The sequence below is a fragment of the Pectinophora gossypiella genome, chromosome 2 (genome assembly GCF_024362695.1).
Source record: "Pectinophora gossypiella chromosome 2, ilPecGoss1.1, whole genome shotgun sequence".
In the NCBI taxonomy this organism is placed as follows: Eukaryota; Metazoa; Arthropoda; class Insecta; order Lepidoptera; family Gelechiidae; genus Pectinophora; species Pectinophora gossypiella.
In genome coordinates this window covers 200,667-227,446 of record NC_065405.1, presented here as the reverse complement: position 1 = coordinate 227,446, position 26,780 = coordinate 200,667, and the positions used below count along the sequence as shown (strand labels likewise).

Below are 26,780 nucleotides of genomic sequence, written 5' to 3'. Positions count from 1 at the left end.
ACGCCATTCGCTCGTCTGTTTGTTGGCGGCTATCTCAAAAGAAAAAAAATAATAATGACAGATATAACTTAAAATAAAGTTAGATGTGTTTACAGGAATTAGCACCAATGTCATGACTTACAAGAAGTGTTACATATTTTTTTCTTTGAGCTTCTATATTTGCAACTTTTTACCACGCACTTCGCATGTTGCCAGTTCGGCGCCTAATCGCGCACCGCGGAGAAATACTGTCACGTCGCTATATTAACAGTAACTTTGCGTCCCACTTTTTGAGCGTTGATGTTCAATCTATGTCCGAAAAAAATCAAGACTAGTGGGAGCTTTCATCGAAAAAGCTGCCTAATGGTTTTGAGATATAACAAAACAATGTATTGTGGTTTTTTATAAGTACCTACCTATGTCTATCTTTTAGGAATCACTTATCATACACATTTTAATATTTATAAAATGGCTACGTTAATACGTTAGTTACCTACCTACTTTAATGAATGTTATAATTGCCCTTTTCTTCCTTTATGTTAGGTATTGTTATCTCCAACAACTTTGCTTTACATTCATCTTTTGGGGCCTTTGGCGACTCAATCATAACCCTGACACTAGGGTTGATGAGGCTGGTATTCCACCCACGATAAGAAGATAAGATTCACGACATTATTTAATACATACTATTTTTCGTTTTAGGTTCATCAGGTACTTTTAAAGTACTGACACCGAAAAAGGTGTACAAAAATAAACGGCTTCGCGACTGCGAACTTGAAGAGCTCGTGGAGCCGCCAGCAGTAGCATACCAGTGCAACACGCCGAAGAGAAGACGGTTGTCAATTACTGAAGACACGCCAAAATGCAAAGTGTTAAAAAAGAAATTAGTATTGTATCTAACAATAACAAAATGTAATACCTTTTGAATTAAAGAAGTAGTTTAATTGAATATTTATTGTATTTTCATTCTAGTCATTAAAAAAAAATCCAACTTCATTAAATTTGTTAATTTTAATAATCAAGTAGGTATCTTAATTATAATATACTAATACTACTTTTATACAAATTGTAATGAACAATTAATTATTTATAGTTACTTTAAATGATATCTATCTATGTAATGGAAAGGGGATAGTAAAATAAAAAAGACACATTTCTATTGTTTAGTTATTTATTCAAAACCATACACAAACTCAGTTGAATCAGAAAAGCTGGATCAGTGTTTTTCCCAGGAAAACCTAGGTAACTATTTGGTACTCAACTAAAACTCATTTAAACAGGCACATTATTGCCAGATTCACATTCGGCTGTTTGCACATCCTTTCCTTTACTACTTGGGCCACATTATCTTTCCACTTATTTTATATTATCTTGACTCAACCAGGGTACTCGCTATATTATGTTACCTACAAATGAAAATATAATAGTTATTAAAAGAGCACATTTATTTTGATCGGCAATGATATTCAGAACAAAACATTTCTACCACCCATTAGGTATTATAGGCATTAGTTTATCTATGTATCACAGATAATATAATAACATAACATAAGCAAGATCTTGCATCCCATTGAGGTAGTCAAAGTAACATTCATCACAAGATGAACTAAGCACACGCACCTCACGAGCTTTCCGTTAGGCTAACGATAGGCGGTATCGCTACCTATAATGGTCAGGCCAACTGTGCTAGATGTGAACTGTTTAAATTAAATTAATGCAAGTCCGGTACCAGGGTTTGAACCGGGTTCATCGTTTGAGATGCAAACAAGTCTACCATTATGACCTATTTTATATTAGAGTAATAGTGACTATATAATAATAGTAGGTATATTGCAATGTATGACAAAACTTGTGTGCCAAATCTCTGCTCTGTCCGCCCTGAGAAGGAGAGTAAGTGTGAGTTAATACTCTCATATACCAATGAGTAGTAATAGTAGGCTCTATTTTTTACATTTAGACACATGGATGACCTATTACGCATGTAATCCGAGGAGTTTGAAATTTATCTACTTTATTGAACATTTAGATATTCGGGCTCAAAGAAATGGGTTAATGGGATAATAATTTAAGCATGCATACCTGGCATAGTGCGATTCTCATTTATGCAGAACAGAAGTCAGGATTAAGTTTTCACTATAATACCTACAACTCCAAAGAAAATATTTTTCTTTGAAAAGTAGTGTGGCTTTCATGAGGTAGACTTGTATCATATTCATCACTTGGTCATGGTCAGAAAATTGTTGATATGTGGTTCCAATAGCCTTTGCATGTCATTCTTCATAATGGTTATCATCGTCTTTAGAGATCTGAAATAAATTACAGGCTTAAATTCACAACACGCTCACTGCCTAACTAGACTTATTTAACTTTTTTTCAACAAACAGTATATTATGATTTGTACCATAGATAGGTGACAGCTACACAAAAAAGTATCTACTACATACATACTTATACTCACGCCTGTAATCCCGATTAGGCTGGGCAGAGCCACGAGTAAGCAGAGACCAATTTGGAAGCACTTTATACAAAGTCCTCAGGTGCTTAACCGGTGGTCCAATGTAATGTTTCATCATGCTAGAAAAGACTTGTCTTTCATAAAGGTTCTCCTCAGTCGGGTTTACGACACGCCCGGGATGATAAGGGACGATTGCGTTCTAGGTAGGACCTTAGCCATGTTTTTAATTATCTTCCAGTTTTAGTAACTAATTAGATACTTACAGGAGTTGGAGATATATTTTTGCCAATACAAAATGAAGACGTAATCAATAAACCCCACCAAACAAAGACCTTGTATTCTTTGCCCACCAAACATCAGATATAATCGTATGTCAACTAACAACTGTCACCTTGACAATGTCACAGATCATTGTCACAGATTATAATACTAACATGTCAACGTTGAGAAAAAAAAATCCGTTTGCGCCATCTATTATCTTAATTTTACTCTAACTCTAAGTAAATATATTGTGCTTGCAATAACTTGCACTCAGTAAGCTGAAATTTCACTAGATGTCGCTCGATTCGTTCGATCCCATCAATAAATGACCACTAGATGCCGCTAAAAAAGGGGCGTTTTAGCGGCATCTAGTGGTCATTTATTAGAACTAAAAATAGCCCGAAGAATTGCCCGAGTTAGAACGGCACAGTTTCGTTGTATGACGTGAGGCATCTGTACGTTAGTATTATATGATCTGTGGTACTAGTTACAGTTTCACTAACACGCGTACACACTTGTGTGGCTACCTGTATGTACTTGTACGGGGTGTAAATAACATCGTAAAGAATACTAAAAGGGATGACTCAGCTCATTATTCTGAGTTAACGTCAAAATATGGAATTGAAAGTAAACAAAAAAAAACATTATTTTGCGACGGGAAATTTCTCTTGATATCATCTCAAAAGGGATAGAAAGAAGTATATAGTATACACACTCTCTCCTCGCCAGCTGTGTTGACTACAACACTACTGCCCACCATTACCATTACTGTTATTTACTATAGACTTCTTCAATCTTCTCTTCTATCGTGTGTGACGTCAGGATCGTTAGTGAGTCGCCAAAGACGGCTCGTATGACGCTTACTTACATCAGTAAGCAGTAACCGGGACCCACGGCTTAACCAAAAAAAAGTATATAACTTTCCAGGCATCATTTCACCTAACCACTGGGTAATTGTCCAGAAAGCAGCCTATAATTTATCTTAAAGCGTAATACAGTGCCGCGCGAGCGTGCCCTGATAATTACAACGTCGAGTGATATCAGTCCACACGAGCCACGTGGCTGACCCACATCCGGACAATTTGTCGCCTCTGGCGCGTCTGTCATCAGCCACATCGATTTCTAATCAAATCAGATATTCACGTTACCATTCAAAATATAAATGATAAAATCATAAGGATTCCAAATTCCAATTACTTTAACGGTTGAAAAGTAATCATTAGAATTGATCACTTTCATTATATTAATTTAACTTCGAAGGCTTGTCAAAGTCTTATTCGTGACGTAGTTTAACAGTATTTAGTTAAAAATTTGGCTTTCTTTGCAGTTCGCCTCCACTAAGACATTGTAGAAGAAAAAGTGAGACGTAGTAAAAATGCTACGCCTATTAAAATATTTATGAGTATAATGATTTATAAACATTATGGTTTCAGTAAATAATTAATGACTATAAATACGAGGAGATAATTACCTGCTGATCAGTTTGCTCACCTTCATATGCAAAGCTTCCAAATTGATTAAAGTGATTAGGAGTTATCTAGACATCAAGCTGACAGCCGACAAAGCAACAAAATGGCGACAATTTTCATCTTCTCTCATGGATTGTGAGGTCAATGACCGATCTTATCATCCGTCAGGGTTGCTATTGAACCGCCAAAGGCTCAAGTCGGTCACCCCTAATATGACTCAAATAATGACCACTTACTTATGTAGCCGGGACCGACTGCTCTGCATGCCCTCTGAAGCACAGAATTGTCTTAGAAGACAATCCTTTCGGTCCATCTAGTCCACTCTATCAAAATGTCCACCGTATCAAGAGTGATTTCAGCCTGCAATGTCCTATTCAAACCAGGGATAGTCTCAAAAAGTGTTTTTGTTACACGTGTCCCCACCGAGAATCGAACCCAGAGCCTCCGGACCGTGAGCCCAACGCTCACAACCACTAGACCACGGAAGCGGCAATGGTGTCACCTTATGTCAATTCCATACATTTAAATCAGTGGCAGTGACTCCTGCACTTGACTCCTTTTGTTTACAGAATGCCAATTAGAGCCGACTACACCAACTCAAACTCCAACTAAACTGAGGTGGTATCCATCCTGTTGGGCGTCACTAGACCTGTTGACATACCGACTCTAAATATAGCCCACCAGCGCCCTCACAACCACAACGATGCTTCATCCCCCACTCACGAACTAAGATACGATTTACTTTACTCCAATTAATCACTCGTTGGAATTACCGACTTTCATTTAATTTAAACTGGAATCCAAATTACGTGGCGCACTGTACTGCTATGTGAACATAATGATATTAACTTCTCTACTGAAAGTAAATATAGCGTTCAGCTGTTTGTGATCCGTAGGCTATGGGATTATTTTTAAAAAGGGGCCTTGAGGGGGGGACTGTCGTACAAAAAAACGGAACGCAAAATGAATGAATCTTTATTCTCCTCGCTAAATGTAGGAAGAAAACATGTGTATGAAAATATACCTTTCGCTTTTTTGTATTTTTATTTATGTCAGTATCAGTCGAGACTAACTTGTTTTTTTAGACGAATTGTAACAATTAGGCCCTGTCCATCGACTCGTCTTAAAAATTCAGTATCTACAGTAGTTGTGGCTGCAGTTTGTCTTATGGTGACTCGTTGATCTGCCCTCCCTGATAGGACGACGAGCACAAGTTGAATCTCTCTGTTACTCTGTTAAAATAATTTTCACGGAAACGTAATTACGTAACTACGGCTTTAAGCTTCAGTCCGAGTAATTCATATAAATAACGAATTTTACGAATCATTATCAAATAAATTTTCTGAGTGTGTGTATAATGCTACAATCACAATTATAAGAGAATTTTATATTCTAAATATCTGTCATATCTTCTAAATATATAAAAGGAGAAACTGACTGACTGACATATCAACGCACAGCCTTAAAGGCTAAACGTAGGCACTTGAAATTTAGAAGGGACGTAGCTTAGGTACCGTAGAGGTGCACTAAGAAAAGAATTGCCGAAATTCCCACGGGAACGGGAATTAGCGGGAAAATCCTTTTGTATGAAAAATCTAAACCACTTAATTTAGACGCTTGAAATTTGGCATGCAGGTACCTTAGTAAACTTAAAGCTTAGTTGCAACAGGATATTGCAAAATTCCCACGGGAACGGGAGTTAGCAGCAAAAAACATTTGTATGAAAAAATGTAAACCGCGTAAGATACGAGTAGATGTTTTCAATCTAGCATGCATACATACCTTAGTAAGTATAAAGTTTAGTTATGGCTGTATTTTGAAAAATGGGAGTTAGCTGGAAAAAATGTTGTACTTATCAAAAAAAAATCTAAACTGCATAAGTTAGATGCTTGAAATTTGACATGCACTCCCATACACACAAAGATCTCTATTTTATAACACGCCACGCGGACGAAATCGCGGGCAAAAGCTAGTTTCTTCATATAATGATAAATTCTGGCACCTAATATTCAGCACTAGTATCGTCACTCTAGACACACACACAGCTACCAGGAACGTCCTAGAGCTGTACAAATACCCGTGTTCAAACAAACGCAGCTATAAACCAGAAATATATTTTCTAATAAACTTCAAGCACACTCGCTCCGGACGGGCAAGCAGAGCAAATACGTAAAATAGAGCAAAACTGAGCGAGTGCGGAGAAATGCGGGCAACGCACGCCGACAGGCGGACTTATTGCTTAGAGCAACCGCAGGAATGGCTGCAATTACTGCTGCAAGCAAAGCTAAACATGGCTCAAGAGGTCGCACGGCTCCCTCACACGTAAACTAATAGCTTAGAATTGTAGGGAGTTTCATCTCTTAAATAAAGCCACATTTAGTGGATAAAACCCCGCTGCAATTAAAGAGTAAAGTGGCTGGTAAAACAATGAAAAAAGAGCGGGAACAATACCACCGACCCCTTTTTTACTATTGTTTAGCGTTAATGAAAACCCTTTTAGAGTGATAAAAGATATTTTGAAATATTTAGATTCAGCAAACACAATGTGATTAATGACGCGTCATTCAAATTCCCCTGAGGCCTTGAAATGGTAAGAGATCTAAATTCACTTGAAGAGTTCCATTGTGAGGGAGCGAGGTTCGTTCCGGCGCCATTTCGCTGACGGCTGCGGCGGAGGTGTGGCTGTCAGCGTATCAGTCACGGCTGTCAGGTCGCAGCGCAGCGCCGGGCGCCCCCTGAGTAACACACATTGTGCGCTCACTTGACACGCACATCAAATCACAGCCAGTAAAGACGTAATGTACTGCGATCCCCGAGTCAAGGGTGAATGGAAACAATTTTCTTGCAGACATTTTTCCGTATCGTAGCATTATGCTACGAACGTAGTACAGCGCTACGGCGTAGCGTGAGAGAATAAGCTCCGTGATACGACACTTTATATGCAGTTTGTGTGTTGTACTCGGAATACTGATTTCTTCTAATCTGTCTGTGAAATTTAAAAAGTCTTATTAACTTTTGCGCGTATTTTTAGTTCGTGATGAAGCTATAACTGAAGTCAATATTGCAATTGTACAAGTACCTAAGCTGTGCCTCGTAAAACAATATCTCGTTATCTCCGTACGTTCCTTACATCGTCGGAGGCATTGACCCTTGGCATCGAACAGAAGCCTCACGATTCAATTTCCGCGGAGCAGCTGTCACGTGGCTTGTGTCCGCCGTAATGTTCCCTCTGATTACGTTTGCCGCAGATTTCCCCCAGGACAAGCCTACAAGCCTACCAGCACACATGTACGGCTACTAGGTACCGGGCCCTGGGCTGCTGTGACGTATCAGCTGTGAAACTAGACGTGAAGTGACGTCATAGGAAGTAACAGAAAGATGTTTGGAATGAATGGTTTGGAGATGTATTCATGAAACAATTCATTATTATCATCACTAATATAAGAGAGCTCTCTTGTCGGTTTAGCGTTTTCCATGATACTTTTAGGAAAAAATAGGGCAGTGCTGTTCCTCTTGCCTTGCGCCCAACACATGAATATGAATATGTTATGTATATCGATGTCCGACAGTGCCTACTACCTGCTACGTGGGTGCTTTTGTGAGACATGTCTCTATCTCCGAAGGGGCATGCAGACAGGTGTATATACCCACTTATACCCCCACTTCTCATCTCAAGTCTTGAAATAAGAAACGAGCTTTTTGCCATAATCGAGGGACAAATCTTGAAAACTAAATGACATACATAAACTGCCTATATACGTCCCACTGCTGGGCACAGGCCTCAATCAACCGGAGGGGGTATGGAGCATACTCCACCACGCTGCTCCACTGCGGGTTGGTGGAGGTGTTTCTACGGCTAATAGCCGGGACAAACGGTTTAACGTGCCCGCCGAAGCACGGAATCATCTTACATTCTCGGACAATCAGGTGATTCAAGCCTGAAAGTCCTTACCAAAAAAAGGACAGTCTCACAAAGTGATTTCGACAATGTCCCCATCGGGAATCGAACCCGGACCTCCAGATCGTGAGCGTAATGCTCTAACCACTAGAGCGCGGAGGCTGTTGGCTATTGTAGTTTTTAAAAAAATACGTGACATCAATTACCTATGATACAAAATTACATTACGCGGTCTATGTATGACCACATTTACTACAATAAATTTCATTTCGTTTTGTTTCATTTCCAGACGCAGCTACTACGATATATATTTTATTTCTATTTAAAGCTAAATAGTTTCTCAAATTCAGTTTCTCTAAGTATAAAAAAACACCAATTCTTTTGGGAACTTCAATGTACATGTAATCGTGAAGGTAGACACACCCTTACGTCTTTTGACGCCACAAACATTTTACACTGTCGTCTCGATTTACATAACAGTCAAAAGATCTATTGGAAAGACAAAACGTGTCGAGCAACAACAATTTGAGAGCGACCCTAAATTTGTGAAGGACCTGTCGCACATAAAATCAAAATGAAACAGATAGCGCCTATCAGCGCCCCTTTGACGGCCGAGGGGGGCGGGGGGTACCGGTCCGGGGGGGGGGGAGGGGGCCTGGACAAATCCGGAGATGCGTGAAAGAACATTGATCACTTAATCTGCAGCTGATAATTAAAAGGCCCGTCTGCGGACCCTCGCACTCAGTCCCCGTGTTACCGCACAATTTGACCCAATTTCGCAATTCGAATACCTGTTACGACCCATGTGATAACGGACATAAACACAACACACGGGGGTTGTTCTCAGCTTGCGCTATTTTAATCTGATCCTCTCATCTTCGCATACCGGTGTTTCCGGACGATAATGTGCAAATACTTGTATATAGTAAATAAAACATCCACCTTAGGACTTCGTAATAACAGTGGTTACAAATTCTTTTTGATTACTTGTGGCTCTGCCCACCCAATTAGGGATTACAAGTGTGAGTTTATGTATGTATGTAGCAGATAACAAATATATTTAAATATATACTGTGGTGTGCTGTAATTAATGTTGATTTATTCTGTGAAATAAACCGTTACCTGGAATTCGTCATCATTTTACACAAAAATCATAAATAGACGTCGTTATGTCGAGGATTTCCGAATTATCTGCAAGCATGCGCACAGTAGCTGCAGGTGGTCTCAAAATGTCACATTGACCATTTCATCCAAAAGCCTAATATCGTTATTGGACATACACGCAGATATTAAATAGCATTTTAAAATTAAAAGCTGTATGAGGCGTTTTTAGGCACCCTGTATAACTTTATCAATTAACACGTGCGTGACAGTACGGATTGGGCCGTCCGTTCGTCCGTCAAAGGCCTCCGAGCCGCAGATGTTGTCTCGAGGCAATTTATCGGCCATCGCCGCGCTGACGGTCATTTTATTAAGACGGATTTACGTTATCAAGCCTCGAACAACGTCCACATGAATGATGTTTGTAATTATTACACCGCGCCTTGCAACACTGGATGGGAAAAAATGTTACCTCGTATTATTGTCTTGATAAATTGTCCGTTCTTTATCAATCTTTCCAGATGTGAAGAGTCTATCTTCTCCAGATGGTCGTAAGGTCGATGACCTATCTCACCTGGCGTCAGAATCATTATTGAGCCACAGAGTCCTCTAACATGCGAGAAAACACGGTAACGTGAAGAAATATTCGTTAACGCAGCTATGCTGACCATAAAAACTATTTATGTTTCACATGTTACTGCGACCATGAAAGCATGTTGGGATTGCGATACTAGTATTGTTTTGTTCCCCACAAACATTTTCATATTTGATCGCCCGTGAGATTTCATATCGTGACAAATACGTAAACAGCCATACGGGTGATACATGAATTCACAAATGCGAATATTTCCAACCTCTCTTTGTCATTTGAATAGCGCGTAATAAATTTATTTCGTTTAAAAATAGTGTTGGGCTAGTAAACGCGCGTGGTTATCGCTGCTTAGTGTGGCAGTATTATGTGATCTAGTGAAATTATCGGTGTAGTGTGGTGAGCGGGCCGCACATCTCGTGGCCCGCCGTCGTATGCCGTGTGGGAGTGATGGATGCGGCACTTTGTCCCGTTTATGTTTTTCCGTAGTGGAAATATTTATGCCCGGATTGCAACAATCTGCTCCATTCGCCGGCGCGTTAACATCCATTTCGGAGCAAACGGCTTTTTGTAAATAATACCTGCCTTTTTATTGTGGGCGACGCAACGCGTGTAACACACAGCCGCGCGGCGTAAGATGCTCTCCTGGTTTATTGTCTCGAATGTAAGTGTTCCCATTTGTTTACATGGGCGTTTTGTAGCCGTCTCCGTAATTCCTTCCCTAAGGTGGCAGTTAAGCAAGCTATACAAGTAATTGGAGGTATGGTAACCTAAAAACACGGCGTTTATAGCGGCCGAGTTAAATTAATTGTTACGTTGATTGGTACCTTTACGTTGTTTATTATGTTATACTCACAGCCTTTATTGTGAAACAGTAATTTTGTCAGGAAAGTGTAGTCGGAACTACTTCGATAAATCAAAAGGAAAACGAAGACAATAGCCTGGTATAGCCACACAACTAGAGAACAAATCACAAATTGATATTATTATGTTACGCCGCGTTACCGGGTGTGTGTACAGAACGGTTCCAAGTATATCTCATCAGTATTCATATAAAGATAGTTTCCACACATTCATGTCTTTTATTAGATTCGGCGGGGGGCGGGGGCGGGGTCCATAACATCTACTGTAGCAACCCCTCGGTCTTTGCACGTCAACATCTTTTATCAACTTGTGACTTTTTAATATAAGGTGTTTAGAACAAAATCAAGTTTAGTTTAGGAATTTTAAACAATCTCTTGTGCTACTCTGGTGTCTCTAAATATATATGCATTGATGAAAGGAGCACAAATTACGTATTAAAGCGGATGGGTCGGTCTAGGCAATTTTCACGTGTCGTAAATCTAGGAAGGAGGTCCAACTCGAACACGTTTGACCTACAAACTAGTGTCGTAAATGTTGACCTATGGGTCTAAATCAAGATTCCTCTACCAGAGGCAACTAAAAGCTGAGAATAGGCGGTGTATTAATAAAGTAACAGTCTAAAGTAAAAGTCCAATCTAATATAATCTAACCTTTAGCATTTCACTACTGGACACAGGTTATTGGGTAAATTGTAAACAATTATACCTTCCATTTTTTTGCGTACTTCGGCCAGTTTCTCCGTTAAATGTCAAGTTCGACACGGTGGGCACCCAATTATGACATAATTTGATGGATATGTTTTTTTTAATTATAAATAAATTGCTTGTTACTCCTGTTACCCGCTGGAGGCAGGGACTCGCATGGTCAGTCGCCGCTAACGAAGGCTTCTTTCGCAAAATGCCAGTTTTCACACAATTCCCTCAGCGAAAGAGTAAAATTCTCGACGCTGAAAAAGCTGTCCACTTTTAAACTAAAATTCTTTCGGAGAAGAAAGTAGAAAAAAATATGGGTACAACCGTTTTAAAAAATCTATGTGGCACGTACCGTATCCCCATATTGTTATTTTTTCATTTCTATTTACAAGTACCGTGATCGTACAAAGCAAATAATTGAACCACTATTCAGTTTAGGCATTGCGTTTCATAGTTTTCTAACCCGTCGTCGGATCTACCAATGAATATTAACACTCTCATTATCAAACCAATTTGCTTCGGAGTGGAAAACTAAGCGGGAATCAGATTTGATTGCGGAAAGTTATCCAATAAACAAATAGAGCCGGCGGGTCACCGGTCGGCGGCGTTTAATGTGATAACGAAACGCTGACCCGCTGCTAAGCCGGGATTAGCTCGCAACAAAACGCCTAATTGCCAGCGAATGTTGCGTCACCAATTGTGATCCCACCGTCCTTGAACCCTGGTCACTGTCAACTGTAAGCGCGCTCACACTAAACCTGATACTGCAGTAAAAAGACGCAAACGTTATGATAAAGAGAGCTTTATAACCTAGCCTTTAGGCAGATAGTTAAAATTGAATAATTTAAAAATCATATAGATACCGTCATATCAAAAAAACAACCAGTGTCATATTAATAAATATAGAGTTTTTACAACAGATACAACATTGCGCGAAGCTTTCTTAGAATTGATCATTTCATGATGTGCTCGATCATTTCACGAAATGGTCCTATTTTATGAAATATAATATCATTCGTTGGCCACATCATGATGTAGTTTGGCCAGATCAATGAACACAAAACGTTTAACGATATGAGCAACTAAATGTATGATTATGGTCAAACGATATGATTATATCGTAAAATTAGTAACATTATCCACCGTTAGTGGCGCTGGTGTTGATTACTTATATTTAAAATTTCATTGATAACATAATCGATGAATCAATGTAATTGTACAATTTTCCATATCGATAGTATCGATTAGGTAAATAATTGTGAACCTAAGAAATTAATCGACTATTCGCATTTTTATTACACCACATAGCATGGACACCGCCTACATTAACGATATAGCCAAACGTTGATTGAAGTATCATAAAATTTTGACGTTTCAAAGATACGATCAACCTACGTTGGCAATTTCATGAAATATGAACACATTATGTATGATCAATTTTAAGATCTGACCACGACATAAACATAAACAGTATAAATACGTCTCACTGTTAGGAACAAGTATATAATAATGACCCCAGTGAAGCCTCAATGTGTAGCAAAAAATGTAATCTGATTATATTTAATTTCCTCGTTCACTCGCCACATCAAAGCATATATATTTAGAAATTACCTCCACGTAGCTAATTAAGATTATTCATTTGCAACATTATGAAACTCCGAAAACATTATAAAAGCCAAATTCGAAAAAGTAAAATGATTCCATGCTTCGGAGGGCACGTTAAGCCGTTGGTCCCGGCTGTTAGCCGTAAAAACACTTCCACCAATCCGCAATGGAGCAGCGTGGTGGAGTATGCTTCATTCACTCGTCGGTTGATTGAGGGGAGGCCTGTGCCCAGCAGTGGGACGTATATAGGCTGTTAATGTTACGTTATGTAATCGAAACACACATTTTCCATTTAAATATTGGCACATCAATTTACTCCACCCACATGTAATATCCCTTGGCACACTCGCTCCACACAAATGGTACTACCACTAATGACCGTACCCCGTAAGGCCGCGTCATTTGCCTGCGATACGCGGGTTTGTATCACTTGGAGATATACTACATAAGTAAGCCTGGCTGTCTGTTACCCTTTCACTCTTAAACCAATAAACCGATTTAGATTTTTAGCATAGAGGTAATTTGAGAGTCAAACAAATATATCTGGTTATATAATCCCGGAAAAAATAATCCCGGAAATCAATTCAATTTCATTTATTCCGTAAACAATGTATATTGTGTTGGAATGTCTTACAAAATCTATTTATTTTGTAAGACATTCAATTTAGGAATCGCGACATCACAAATTACGATTTAGGAATCACACTGTAGGGTTATAAAAATATCATAGTCATGCGAGATTAATACATGGAATTTATCACCCCCTTGGTGAGTGGAAGAAAAAAGTGCCGCGTGTGATATTCGAAGTCCACGCAGACGAAGTCGCGGGCGGAAAGTTAGCGCGTATATTTATATTCCACATGTAAGTACGATTATACGTCGCGGAATATCGCAATATTGCGGTGTGATGTGGCTTGTCGCGCTGTCGACTGTGTTTGCGCGTCGTTTGATCACTGGTTGTCTCATTTAGACGCTCGCGAGACGTGCGCAGCGACGCAACTACATCCAAGAAAACGTACCATATGAAATGTTTTCATAATACCACATATATTTTTGATATGAAAATCTTTTAAACTACTTACACGATAAAACGTCTCGATGAAATGTGAACACACCGAGGGACGAGCATTATGTTTAAAGACAATATAAGTACTCGTAGTTACTCGCTCACAAAGATAAATATTGAACTCAGAACTAAGACAGCATAAGTGTCAAATGCGCTCCATTTCACATCTCCTTACGTCGTGTTTACTGTAAAATATCATTTTTCCAAGGAAGTTATACCCGGGCGACAGCGGGCGGCGCGGGCGGCGCCGGCTGCGGGGCTCGCGACAAAATTGAAAATCTCGCTCCGTTAGCTCTAGCACAAAGTGTTTTAGTGAAAGTGCTGTAAGTGCAAAGTTTCGGCTTTCTAGGGCAACAAGCCTCTTAGCCGTGGAAAGGCAAACACACTTTAGCAAAATAGTTTAACCGGCTATCTATTCGCTGCGACAAGAAAATTACAGATACTCACAATGTATCAGCGTTAGGATGGACGCGTCACGTGACGTCAGACACGGCGGCCGGTGTCGCGGCGACACGCGTGTCTTCGATGATAATCGAGTGAGGTTATGTAAGTGATAGTTGGGCGATAAGTTCCCGCGGGGCGGCGTGTGTGTCGAATTGAAACGATAATTAAATTTAAATGTCATCAGAGTACGCCGCCGCGACGTCGGGGTAACGTCGTTATTGCTCTTTGAGCGACAACTCACAGATTGAGTTTATAATTTGTTTCGAATCCAAATGTTTATCATTCCGATTCGGAGGGTTAATTGTTTAATGGGAACATTTTGAGTGGTTCGCGAACAATTTTAAGTTTAATCGTTGTAGGAGGCGCGGCGGTGTGGGCGCGGGCGACGCGACGGTGAATGCGTAATGTGTGGCGCCGCTCTAATATTCTGAAACTCATCGTGCCTTAATTAAAATGTGTTTTGATTATTAAACGATCCCCAACAGGTTAACTTTCCAGTTTAAAGTTGGAGCGCGCTGACATCATTATGAAGGTGTATTTGACTCGCCCACGACGCCAACCAGTTACTGGATCCGCTACAAACACTGGCCCGTAATGGGGAAGGGCAGCACTTACTAACTAAATATTTAATTAGTTACCGAATCGAGGTTCTGTACCTAATTATACTTAATTAAATTAGTGGATGTTACTGACGTGGGTATAAGAGTACGAGTACGATTAGAACGTCAAACATTCTGGATTACTTTAACTAAAGCTTTTGTGATGTTGAAAGATCACGTAATTTAGTTATTTGTTGATTATAGCCACTATAATAACACTACACTATAATCATAGACACTATATGGCGGCTAGCCACTACTAAATACTCCGAAATGCTATACACACGTTCATATTTATGTCTACAACATAATATCTCAACGTTGAATAGGGCGAGCCCACTGCATTGTGATTTTAGTAAGAGGAATATTGTCTCAAACCTCTATTCATACATACCGCCGTAATACTATTATCTACTATACTATCACGTGATGTAAGGATCTTACACCCGCGCGTGTCGGGACATTGCCCAAATCTATAGATAACTAAAAGCAGAATATAACTGACTGGAGCACACATCGCGAAATCTCAGAAACTACACGTGATAGGAGTCTTACAGGGGGTCCTTATAGAACGTAGGTGCTCACTAAAACGGGATTTTGCGAAATTCGACCCCTAAGAAACTTCAATAGTAGTGTTTCAAATTACTAAAAAATGTATACATTTATATTTCAAAGCAACCCTTACAAAGGGTGAAATAGAGGGTGTAATTTTGTATGGAGAATTGTTTATTTTAAAGCTGTCGGACTCCAAACTCACATAATACACTACCCGTGCAAAGTCGGGGCGTGTCGGTAGTCTATGTTAAAATGAATCAATAGCTCAGTGGCGGTGAACGTGACAATCTCGACTGCTGGTAACGAGCGGGCGATGGACAACTTTTAATTATTACTACACTTCTGGCAGCTGAGTAATTACATAAGATATCACTTTCCCTCATCATCGTCAATTTAAGAGCCACGCTCTTGTCGGTGCAGCATTTTCCATGCTACTTTTACACTCACTGACTCAATCACTTTCTCTATACAACTTAATCTATACAAAAAAAAATAAGAATAAAGAAATTATATTGCCATGTTACTGCAGTAATAATGGAAGTGCGAAGAAGAGTTTTAGAGAATTTCAAAATTAACGTAACCGTCATGCTTAAGGGTGGTTCTTCGAAAATCGGAATTCTGTATCATTATTATTAAGCCTAAAATATCCAAAAAATCTTTTGTTGTTTTACAAATAGTACGTCGCCAAATTATATAAATAAAATTATTACTGGATATATATGCAATAAGACAAAACATTCTAGGATATTTTTGAGTTCACGGTAATGATATCGACTTCCGATATTTATAGTTTAGTTTAATTATCTTTTTAGCCTATATTCACCCTACGCCTACATTACTATGCACAGACATTCTTTTCAGATTACATGATCTACTTAAGTACTTACATAAAAAACATAGCCAGATATACTAATAAATTTGTAAAAATAGCTCATTAATTGTTAATTCTTTCTTGTTCCAGGTAAGCATGTCTATATTGCGAAGCAAATATTGAATAAATAGCAAAAATAAAAGGTGAGTAGGTGCTTCTTATACTCGATTTTATTAATAAATGAAAATATTACTTATAAGTAGGTAGGATTGGTCGTTTGTATAACTTTATTGAATACCTACTTAGCGATTGACTGGTATCTGGTACCTGGCGCTATTAGTTATTATGTAAAATAGGAATTGTGGCGTTGACAGTGACTCTCCGAACGTCGATTCCCGCTACGGCGAGTCTCTTTACGGCGAGTGGCTTCACGTCGCTTATCTTTGCGGCAGTTATATATATTTACCTTGTCATGAAAGTTCTATAAAAGTGAGTAAAGATTCATCTTTTCACGGACCTGAAGCTTGCATTTCCTCTTTGTCCCATATGTTTAATTCCGAAATTCTTGAATCTGAAATAATTTTCAGCTTCTTAGTATACCTACACACTGAAAAATCACACCCATGTTACAGCTTTAGCTTTATAGGACTTAGTATTCCTGCCAGTCTCCGACACGTTATGATGAACACACGCACGTTACGTCTCGAGCAATGTCGAAATACATTGCTATTTTTGTTGGCTGGTATGTTAATATTACGTTTCTCGTCGGCAAATCGGCACACAAAACGTAATAAACCAGCCAGCCGTCGACCTGCGACCCCCGCGCCGCCGCGCTATCTCCCGCCACGAGGCGCGCGCCGCGCGATGCGGGCCGGTGCGCGGTGGCGCGCGTGACGGTGAATAAAACAATCTCCACATTTTTCACTGCGCATTTTCTGCGGTGTAAGGGTTGTAAACATTTTGTTTAATGTTGAAAAATTAACAGCGGACAAAGGAAGGGTGGAGCGCCGGCCGTGAACGCGCGCGGCGCAAGATGTTCGTCTAACAAATCGTAAATTAAATTAACTGTCCACGTGAAACGTTGTAATTTATGGAAATTCGAGCTCAAAACAAGTGGCTTTCCGAGCCAGATGATTTGAGTTCCGAAATTGTATAGCCATCTACGAACCGTACTTAAGTCCTAAAGACGGGAGTGATGGAGTGTCACGCCTAAGCTTGCTAAGTGCGACCCAGCTGCGAGACGTAAAGGCGGCCATATAGACCGAAAAGGGCGACTCGTAATGTGGGACTAAGTAACGCGCGCGGCTCGTACGTACCTGCAATACGCGCGGTACACGAGGCAGTATACGCAACACTCCGTGTTTACGAGCCGCGCTGCGGAATTCAGGTACGTCCCGTTTATTCCACGCCCTTACTTTTTATTGCGTTTTTTACGTATCCGCGCGTAGCGTACGTGTCCGATAATAACTGTTTGTGACGCTATATGGCGGCAGTAACGCGCCCACTAGTCATTATGCCCGAATTGCTGCGCCGTATTTGCGCCGATATATTCCCCCGCCAAAGGCCCGTTTGCACAGACGCCTTTCAACGTGAATGCAGTTCACGCTATTCATGCACCTATGGAGCCGCGCTCGGACTTACAATATCCATGTCAGTCTTTTATACTCCACTCTTTCACTCCACACACAAACGGAAAATCAAAAAATACGAATGTTATATTTTCAGCCGCAACGAAGTAATGTCCTACTTATCAAAATGTAAATTGTGCCTGTTAGGTACTTACTGCCAAGATAATGCCATTATGTCATATTTTGTCAAGAAGAGACTCGAGAAACAATGAATGCTCGCAAGAAGTCATAAACGTCACATACATCTCCGTTCGCGGCACTTACAAACTTCGCACGTTCCTCCAAAAACTTAACATCCGCACGTTGCAAATTAGTCCTTTGACAAATGGCGGCGCGGATTTGTGCGGATGATCCGCGGCGGGCGCGAGTGCCGCTGCTTACCATGCCGCGCGCGCGCCGGCCGCCGCTGACTTAATAAAGATATACGCACTGGCTACGTCCCACCGCCGTCGGCTCTCCTCGCCGGGTTATTGCGTCGTTTGCACATATACTCGGAAAACGATTCGCAAACGTTTGATAAGTTTCAGCAGCGCACTCCATTTCGCGGGTCGGCGGTCGGCCCAGCGGACCGCGCCCGGACCAATACACCGAAACAAATTCATCAAAGAGTCAGTTGCACCCAAACAACATTAATATTGCAATTCGTGGGCTTACCGGAGCTACCGTAATGAATTTCGATGCTTATGGTCTTGGTCGCAGAATTTAGAGGGGACTAAGTAGAATAATGTTATTTAATAAAGCGCGACCAAATAAAATGTCGGCTCGGGTCGGTCACCGCGTACCCGTATACGGGATAATTACCTATTCCATTATCAGCGCACGTGACAATGTCGGGAGGAGGGGCGCCGCCGTACTCATTTGTTTCTTCTGACAAAAACTCCCTTCTCTTTATGAGGTATTCTATTTTTTTGACACCGAGTATGAATACATCCGGATAAACGTTACAAATGTGCTTTTTTCCTCATGTTTGTATATGTATGTTTCCGAACGTACATGGCGCCATTATTCGCGGCGCAACCGCGTTGTTCGCCGCCCGCACATACCTCTTCGAAACAGCTACATATAACTAATACTTACACAGTATAATTCCGGTGGCTGAAGTTTAATTACTTCTTGAAACCTTCATACACACAGTATACCGCACGTCTGTACCAGAACAATTATTACAAAGCAAGTCTTCAGCGTTAGTTTAATTATGATCGTTCGTAAACTGACGCTAAACGTGGGAAATGGTGAATACATGAATTTGAATCACAGCTTAGAAGTTGTGTCAATTCCTGTTTATAACGGCTCTATAAACAACGTATATTTAAATGACCTAGAACTGTCTCTTAATAAGAAGTACGCCCACGACACTTTCGAGGAACCCTTGAAGGTAAACGACTGCGCACCGACTTATATATAAATAACGATAAAAACAACATTTTGAGGTCACAGTTACATTTTATTTTTCATCTGAAATATTGAATATATTTGACATTCATACGTCCTTGTAATTTCTTCGTGTACTCGTAAACACACGCCCGTAATCCGTGAGTGTAAGCGAAAGTGTACCTACAGATCCACATGTAATCAAAAGACAAATTGCAGCCGCTCTTTATACGAAGTCATTGAAATAATGACAAATGATCAGCCGGGCGATGGGCATAATAATGATTCATCATACTAGAAAAGACAAAATGTCTGTTTGTATTTTTACAACACGCCTGAGGGGATAAGCAGTTCAACCCATAATATTTGTTTTGTTTGCTTTCATAAATTCTAACAAACAAAATGTTATTATTATCAAAAGCTGCAAGTCTTCTGATAAAACCAATGTTATTTGAATCTTCGAATCTAAATTCATCGGTGATATTACTAAATCGAACCATTGAATAGAACAGTATGTATCAACAGCAAGACAGAGCGTCGAGTCGAGGTAAATGCACAAAAAGACGGCAGCATTCGACGGTGCATCGACTGTCGCCGACGAAGATTGATGGCGCGCGCCGACACGGTCTTGGCACCGACGGTGATACGTGATCGATGGTCGCGGTGGTCGCGCGCCGCTTGCCAACTGTCACCATCACACGGACGATCTGGATTCTCACATTTTGATGCATTTCTGAGTGAAGAAAGCATCCGGAACAAGAATGTTATACTGAAGAACTGATTCCTAGGGAAGAAACTATTACATTTACCGCGGTACAACAATCTGTACGGGAAACATCATATAGTATCTACAATTCCCCATATTATAAACGAATTACCCGATGCACTGAAAAATAGCTTAACAAAGGCCAATATAAAAGACAAACTTATTACATATTATATAAATAAAATCACTTATTAACTAATAAACTAGTATATTGTATATATGTCTATGTGTAATTGTATGTGTATATGTAATATATATAATTATATAACTTATTACACACCTTAATGATAAATATTAGCTATAAATAACGACACCCACTTGGAACGGAAAACACTCAAAATTTAACACACGCTGTATGCATTATTTCGCACACATAGAAAGCTCATAACAAACAACACTATGTAGGTAAACAAAAACGACTGCACACTGCACATCTGCAAGAACGATCGGTGCGATTATGATTCATACGTGTTCGACCATATCTATGTCTACCTCATCTTGTTATTGTTATAATTTGTTGATCTGTTACCGATTATAATCGACGAATCTACAGTGCACGGTAAAACTTTTTAAGTTTGTGATGTACTGTACTAAACATGATAATGTACTTTGCAATTGTTTATAATAATAAAAAAAAAAAAAAAATTTAGGTACCTACTCGTTTCTTTATATGATATGAATATCAGTGATTCGTTTGTGTAACATTCAGCTAGGTATGTGAGTTCATATTCCACGGCTTAAACCAATTTAACATAACTGCCCTCTAGGCGACCCTGGCGTGATGCTATATCATGTTATGATCTGAACATTTATACACACGTGGGCAAGTAAAATTTTGCATCGTGTGCGCCGAGATTGATGCGCGGACGAGCGGACAAACGCAGGATTATTCCGGTTAATTGCCACCCCCCTGCCCGCCCCCGCCTCGTCGTGATATTTCTGCCTCGCAGATGTATCGCTCACACTTCCGCCACATATCCTGGGGACGTCACCAGATAATTACAAATGAGCTTTGCCTCAAGAAATAAACTGCCCTAAAATTCACATTTCCCACCTTTTTTTTGACGTGACTTATTGTAGATTTGCAGCAGATGGCATTAACTACTTGGCCGAACAAATGGGGAGCGCTGAAGGCTCTCACCCGGTACAACGTTTAAGACAACAGGCCCACCGGGGTAAGCAGAGACTGGAATTCCGTTTAAAAATGAAACGAGAAAACTGAAATCTCGTGCGTAATGTAATCTGAAATATGCAGGGTATTGGAAGGTCAGTGGTTCCCTCGCTTAGAAAAGATTTAGAGATTTCTTTAGGTCTTTTCTTTCGTTCATTAGCTTTATCAATACCTAAATAGGAAAATTTTGTTCAAAGGAAAACATCAAGGCAACCTTTTAGATAAAGATGATTCAACGAACAAAACATCTGTTAGTTAACATAGACAAATGGAGAGGACTCTGTGTGTGTGTCTGTGTGTGTGTCTGTGGCAGCTCGGAGTACTATTATGAATCAGGCGACACATACCCGACACACGTAAGAAACGAATACTCCCGCGGAAGTACATGACAATATGAAGAATGTGTTGTGTTGTGACAGCGAGGTCGCGAAATGTGTCGACGCTCAGATCTGCTATGACAGTGTTATGAGTCATTTCTGTGTATAGAAAGTCTCGTTCATACGACATGGCGCATAAACTTGCTTCCGAAATTCATGTTTTAACGATCGTCCGTGGTCCACCGGTTGATCGTTGAGCTCCGGTCTGGAGGTCCTGGCTTCGAATCTCGGTGGGGACGTGTTTCAAAATAATTTTGTGATCCCTAGTTTGGTCATTGCAGGCTGATCTCTCGATTGTCCGAAACCAAGATGAGATGGTCTTGGGTACTATTTCAATAAGTATGTAGTCGTTACATCGGTCATTTCAGGAGACATTGATTTCACAACCCACACGAGAGAAGATTGTTAGATTGTGAGAGGCAGAAACACAAAATGTCAGGAGACAACTACGTGCAGTAGTTACTACAGTGATACCGCCCAATTACTCAAACAGGTACCCTAGTGGACTTTTGACGTGGCAGTATGACAGTATTTACTTTTTTCGTTGTTCCTTTCGTCATTGTTCAAGCGATAAACTTGACTCTTTATTCACATAAAATAATCGAGTGCCGGGCTGGTATATGTGTGTAGGTGACACCAAAACAAGGCGGCGTCGTCCTAAGCAAATGTTGACGCGAGGTGTTGCTCCGCGGCGTCACATGAACTTGTGGACAACAATCCTGGCCGCGGTAATTCCCCTCACCTTCTCGCAGGCTTTACGACTTCTGACGACTGTTTGTTTTCAAGCAAAACATGTTAAATGGAACCAAATGGGAGCAAATGTGGCATTAACACAATGACTTCATTCGCTGGAATAGTGCCGAAATTGCTTTAGTGTTTGTTATTCCACTTATATTACATTTACATACGCGGGCGTCTGCTGTGACCCAATTTATGTAACGCGAACAAATTGTAAGCGGCTATTATTAGAAGCAGCTGATACCGCCGAGCTATAATTCTATAGGAAACGATTCAATTAGTAACAAAGCAATGGTCGATACTAAACTACAAAGTATCTAAGTAATGTGTACAATGTTTAGTGAAGCGTCCTGCGCTCGCAACGTTTCAATAGTCTTAATAGCAGAGCTCAGTCGCCGTAAAACTCACTGGGACAGAATATCGAGTATTGCTTTAACGACTGCTTGTAATTTATTTAGTGAGTGCTGGCTTGACGACGGGTCCGTGTAAAAATAAATAACTCAAGGAATAAAAGTTTCAGCCGCAGTTACAAAAAGTGGAAGAAGTTTCCCCGGTGAGAAATCGGAGACAATATGGCGACGGCGAGGTGACAGCTAACGAGCGCATTGTGATCCCCCCCCCCCTCGCCCCGCTGCCCCGCCCCTGTCTCGCCCCGGACATCCCCCCAAATGTGAAAAATCACAAAGAAATATCCATTCCAAGCGCCACTCCCGATTAGGACCGACCTTGAGCCTCCGTGAGGATAAATCTTCATTTATACAGTTTGTAACGCGAGGCGTGAATTGTAGGAGAGGACGTTTGCTACTCCGCGCCCGGCTTTGATTGTTTGCCAAGAACGGAATCTTCGCTGGAAGTGGTTTCCAAAAATAAAACATCCTTAACTACAGCCTCAGTGGAGCTCTAAACCAAATAAAACTACTTAGAGCCTACATTTGAGTGCTTCTAGTATACTTGAACGAAATGAAATCTAGTTCTAACTGAAGATGACAGATAATCCATCACTGTCGGCAAACATTTGACCTAAATTGTTATCAATGGCTCTACCTAACTCTCTTAAGTGTAGGTAACGTCATTCAGCGCGTGGAGAACTACCGATTTCCTTGAAATGTATTATTACTTTCCTGATGATAAGCACATAATCAGGGGATAATTGGCAATGACAGGTTATTTATGGGTGAGTTCGTGGAACAGTGCGTGCGTGCTTGCGAGTCGTAAGTGCTTAGTCGCGCGCTCTCCTCGTGCAGCAAGTTTTTAAAGCATATCATTTAGCCCCGCAGTCAGGGGATGTCTCCATGCAATCCAAATGTAATGTCATAAAGAGATTGTTTGTGTGCATCAGTGTGTGAAGTCAGGCAAGGTGGCGTGCGGCGACGGCGCTGCCTGCTGTCTGCGCTTTGCCTCCTCATTATTGCTTTTACCACTATCATACAAAAATTTTAGTCGTATTTGCATAGAACATTGTAAGGGCACATTGATAATGACAGAGATGTGTATTCGTGTGTTGCAGCCCGGCGCCAATACATGCCGCCGCGATTTTACTGTTCGATTTTATGCGTGCATTTGAAAGTAGTTTTAGTAGAATCTGTTTCGAACGACGTCGTAAATAATAGTGTTGTGAGCGGTGTAAGAAACAAAGTGTGGCGTGGAAACTTGAACAAAGTTGGCGGCGGCGCGGGCGGCGCTGTGATCGGCCGGTGTCGCGCGTGTGACCCGCCGGATAACGTGCGCGGCCGCCGCTAAGCCGCCTTGTGAATATGCCTTAATTAAGCTAGGTTTATTTAATCACGAGCGAGTTTAATTATCACAATCGGGAGTGTTGCGCGCAGTGAGCGGGCGCCGATACACTGCGCCGCTCGCAGTAATTGGGGAACTTCGCGCCCTTAATGGCTTGCGCCCTTGTTTCATTATTATGCTAATCAAATGAATGAATCTTTCGAGTTTTAATTACTTACTGTATAATTCGAGATGTGTTAAGGCGCTGGAGTTTTGTATAATTATTAATAGAAATTGGTTTTATTTTTACTAAATAATTAGGCAGTGGCAGAAAGGGGAAAGGATTCAAAGGACTCACCTCGTGTATACGACAAAATCCAAATTGGGGAGGCCTCCCGTGGAATAAAGGTGGAAGTCCTATTCCACTAACACCACACACCAAATATCACTTCACTGTAGCTCTTTATTCACTGAAATTATGTAGTTTTCCCGATATTTTTGGGGAACTCGAAACGTGCGCGGACGCGGTCAATTAGCAACTGGTTTTGTTTTCTTCGCTTCCGGCCTTCCGGTGAGAAAGGGGTAAGGAGCGAGACAGGTAATAGATGCGCACATACGTGCGAAAGGGATGGAAATAGCCACTGCCTATTAACTAGATTTAAGAGCATTATATTTTTTGTTTCTTTTTACAGCTTTGGAATTTATAATATTTGGCCAAACCATGCCCCCCGGGTTGACAGGACAAAGTCCTTCAATAAACCCCCAAAAATTACCTAATTTGCAAGTTTATTTTTTAGTGAGTTATTACTTATTAAGGCATTTGAAGTAGTTTAGTTTAAATTATATTTTGTCCTAAATTAACAATTATTTATTTTACTGTTTATTTATAATTTATAAAATGAAAGTGTTATGTTTAATACTGGTTTTAAGTTAGGTATTGAACTATTGTTTACTTTACAATTTATATTAGTTAAATTTATTTTATTTTTATCAACGATGTATATTTAGAGTTTATTGATACTAATAAAGATAATATTATTTTATTTACTTCTAAGAATAATTAAGCGGACTGTATAAAATTACTGATTAGGGAGTGGAAAGACCTTCACAGTTGGTCGACGATAGATTCCAGATTTAGTCTGGTCTGGACATCCACAACTCTGACTATGCCATCTTTTCCGGGAAACGTTTGTTTAATAACGCCTAGAGGCCAATCCAACGGAGCACTATTGTCAGACTTAAGAAGCACTACGGTACCCGTTTGAATAGATTTTCCAGTTTTCAACCATTTATTACGAACCTGTAAGGTGTTAAGATATTCAATCTTCCACCTTTTCCAAAAGGACTGAACCATACAGTCAACTATACGTTTCCTTTGGAGCAGAGTGACCTTCTGATTTGACAAGTCTTCCACCGGGAGTGACTTTAATGGAGTCATTACCAAAAAATGTGATGGAGTTAAAGCCAACGGTTCGGCAGGATCACTACTTAACACGGTTAGAGGACGAGAGTTTAGAATCGCTTCGATTTGGACGAGTAAAGTCGTCATTTCCTCGAAGGTAAGCAACTGATTGCCAACTACTCTGGCTAAGTGAGATTTAACGCTTTTGACATTACTCTCCCATAGCCCTCCGAAGTGAGGTGCCGACGCTGGATTAAACTTCCATTCAATGCGATGTTCGCGCAACTCATTGGCAAATTTATCCTTATATTCCTCCGATTCGAGCAATGAAAAAACTTCATTAAGGTGTGTTTTCGCGCCAATAAAATTGGTGCCACAATCTGAATACATTACCGAGACCGGGCCACGGCGAGACAAAAAACGTTTAAACGCATTCATGAAGCAGTCAGTGCTCAGGTCAGGAGACAATTCAATATGTACTGCCTTAGTAACAAGGCATATAAATAAGCAAATATAAGCCTTCTGGCTGCGCACACCACGACGACGAAACGGCAAAACCTGCAATGGTCCGGCGTAATCCACTCCGGTGTGACAGAATGCTTTCGCTTCCTGTACCCTACAGGCCGGCAAACTTGCCATCAAGGGGTGATCGTTTCGCGGTTTCACTTTGAAACAGACATTACACTGTTGCACACGTTTACGCACTATATTTCGCGCAGCTAGAATCCAGTATTTTTGCCTTAATAAAGACATAAGCAACTGGGGACCAGCGTGCAAGTATTTCCGGTGATAATGATCAATGATAAGATCAACAATGCGATCTTTGCGAGGGAGCATTATTGGATGCTGACTATTATAGTTCAGATCCGCATTAGTAAGTCTCCCGCCGACACGCAATACTCTATCTTCAAGGAAAGCATTAAGCTTCATAAGCGCAGGTGTCATTTTGTCTCCCGACTGAGCACTAACTATGTCATTGCGAAAGTGTGCCGATTGAAGGTCTCTTAACACTGTCAATTCAGCTTGCTCTAAATGAGATACTTCAAACTTATTCGGCAACTTCTTAACGAAGCGGAGAACATACACCACAATCCGCAGTAACTTGGGCCATGAAGAGACGCGTGCTGCGAGTTCGCCGAAGACACGAGGCGACGTGTGACAGTCTAATGGTGCGGTAGTGACTAATACATTAGGTTTCATTTCAGGTGCTTCTTCGACAGACGCGG

General features: G+C 40.5%; 1 protein-coding gene and 1 long non-coding RNA gene across 8 annotated transcripts in view; one reads left to right on the top strand and one right to left on the bottom strand.

The window, feature by feature from the left end:
- LOC126373913 (zwei Ig domain protein zig-8-like) overlaps positions 1-26,780 on the top strand; it is a 505,869-nt gene that overhangs the window by 367,952 nt on the left and 111,137 nt on the right. The window lies entirely within an intron of this gene.
- On the bottom strand, positions 1,113-3,016 carry LOC126374218 (uncharacterized). Its single transcript, XR_007567411.1, has 3 exons — positions 2,698-3,016; positions 2,059-2,285; positions 1,113-1,385 (listed from the first exon to the last, which is right to left on the bottom strand). It is a non-coding gene; the product is annotated as an uncharacterized LOC126374218 (long non-coding RNA).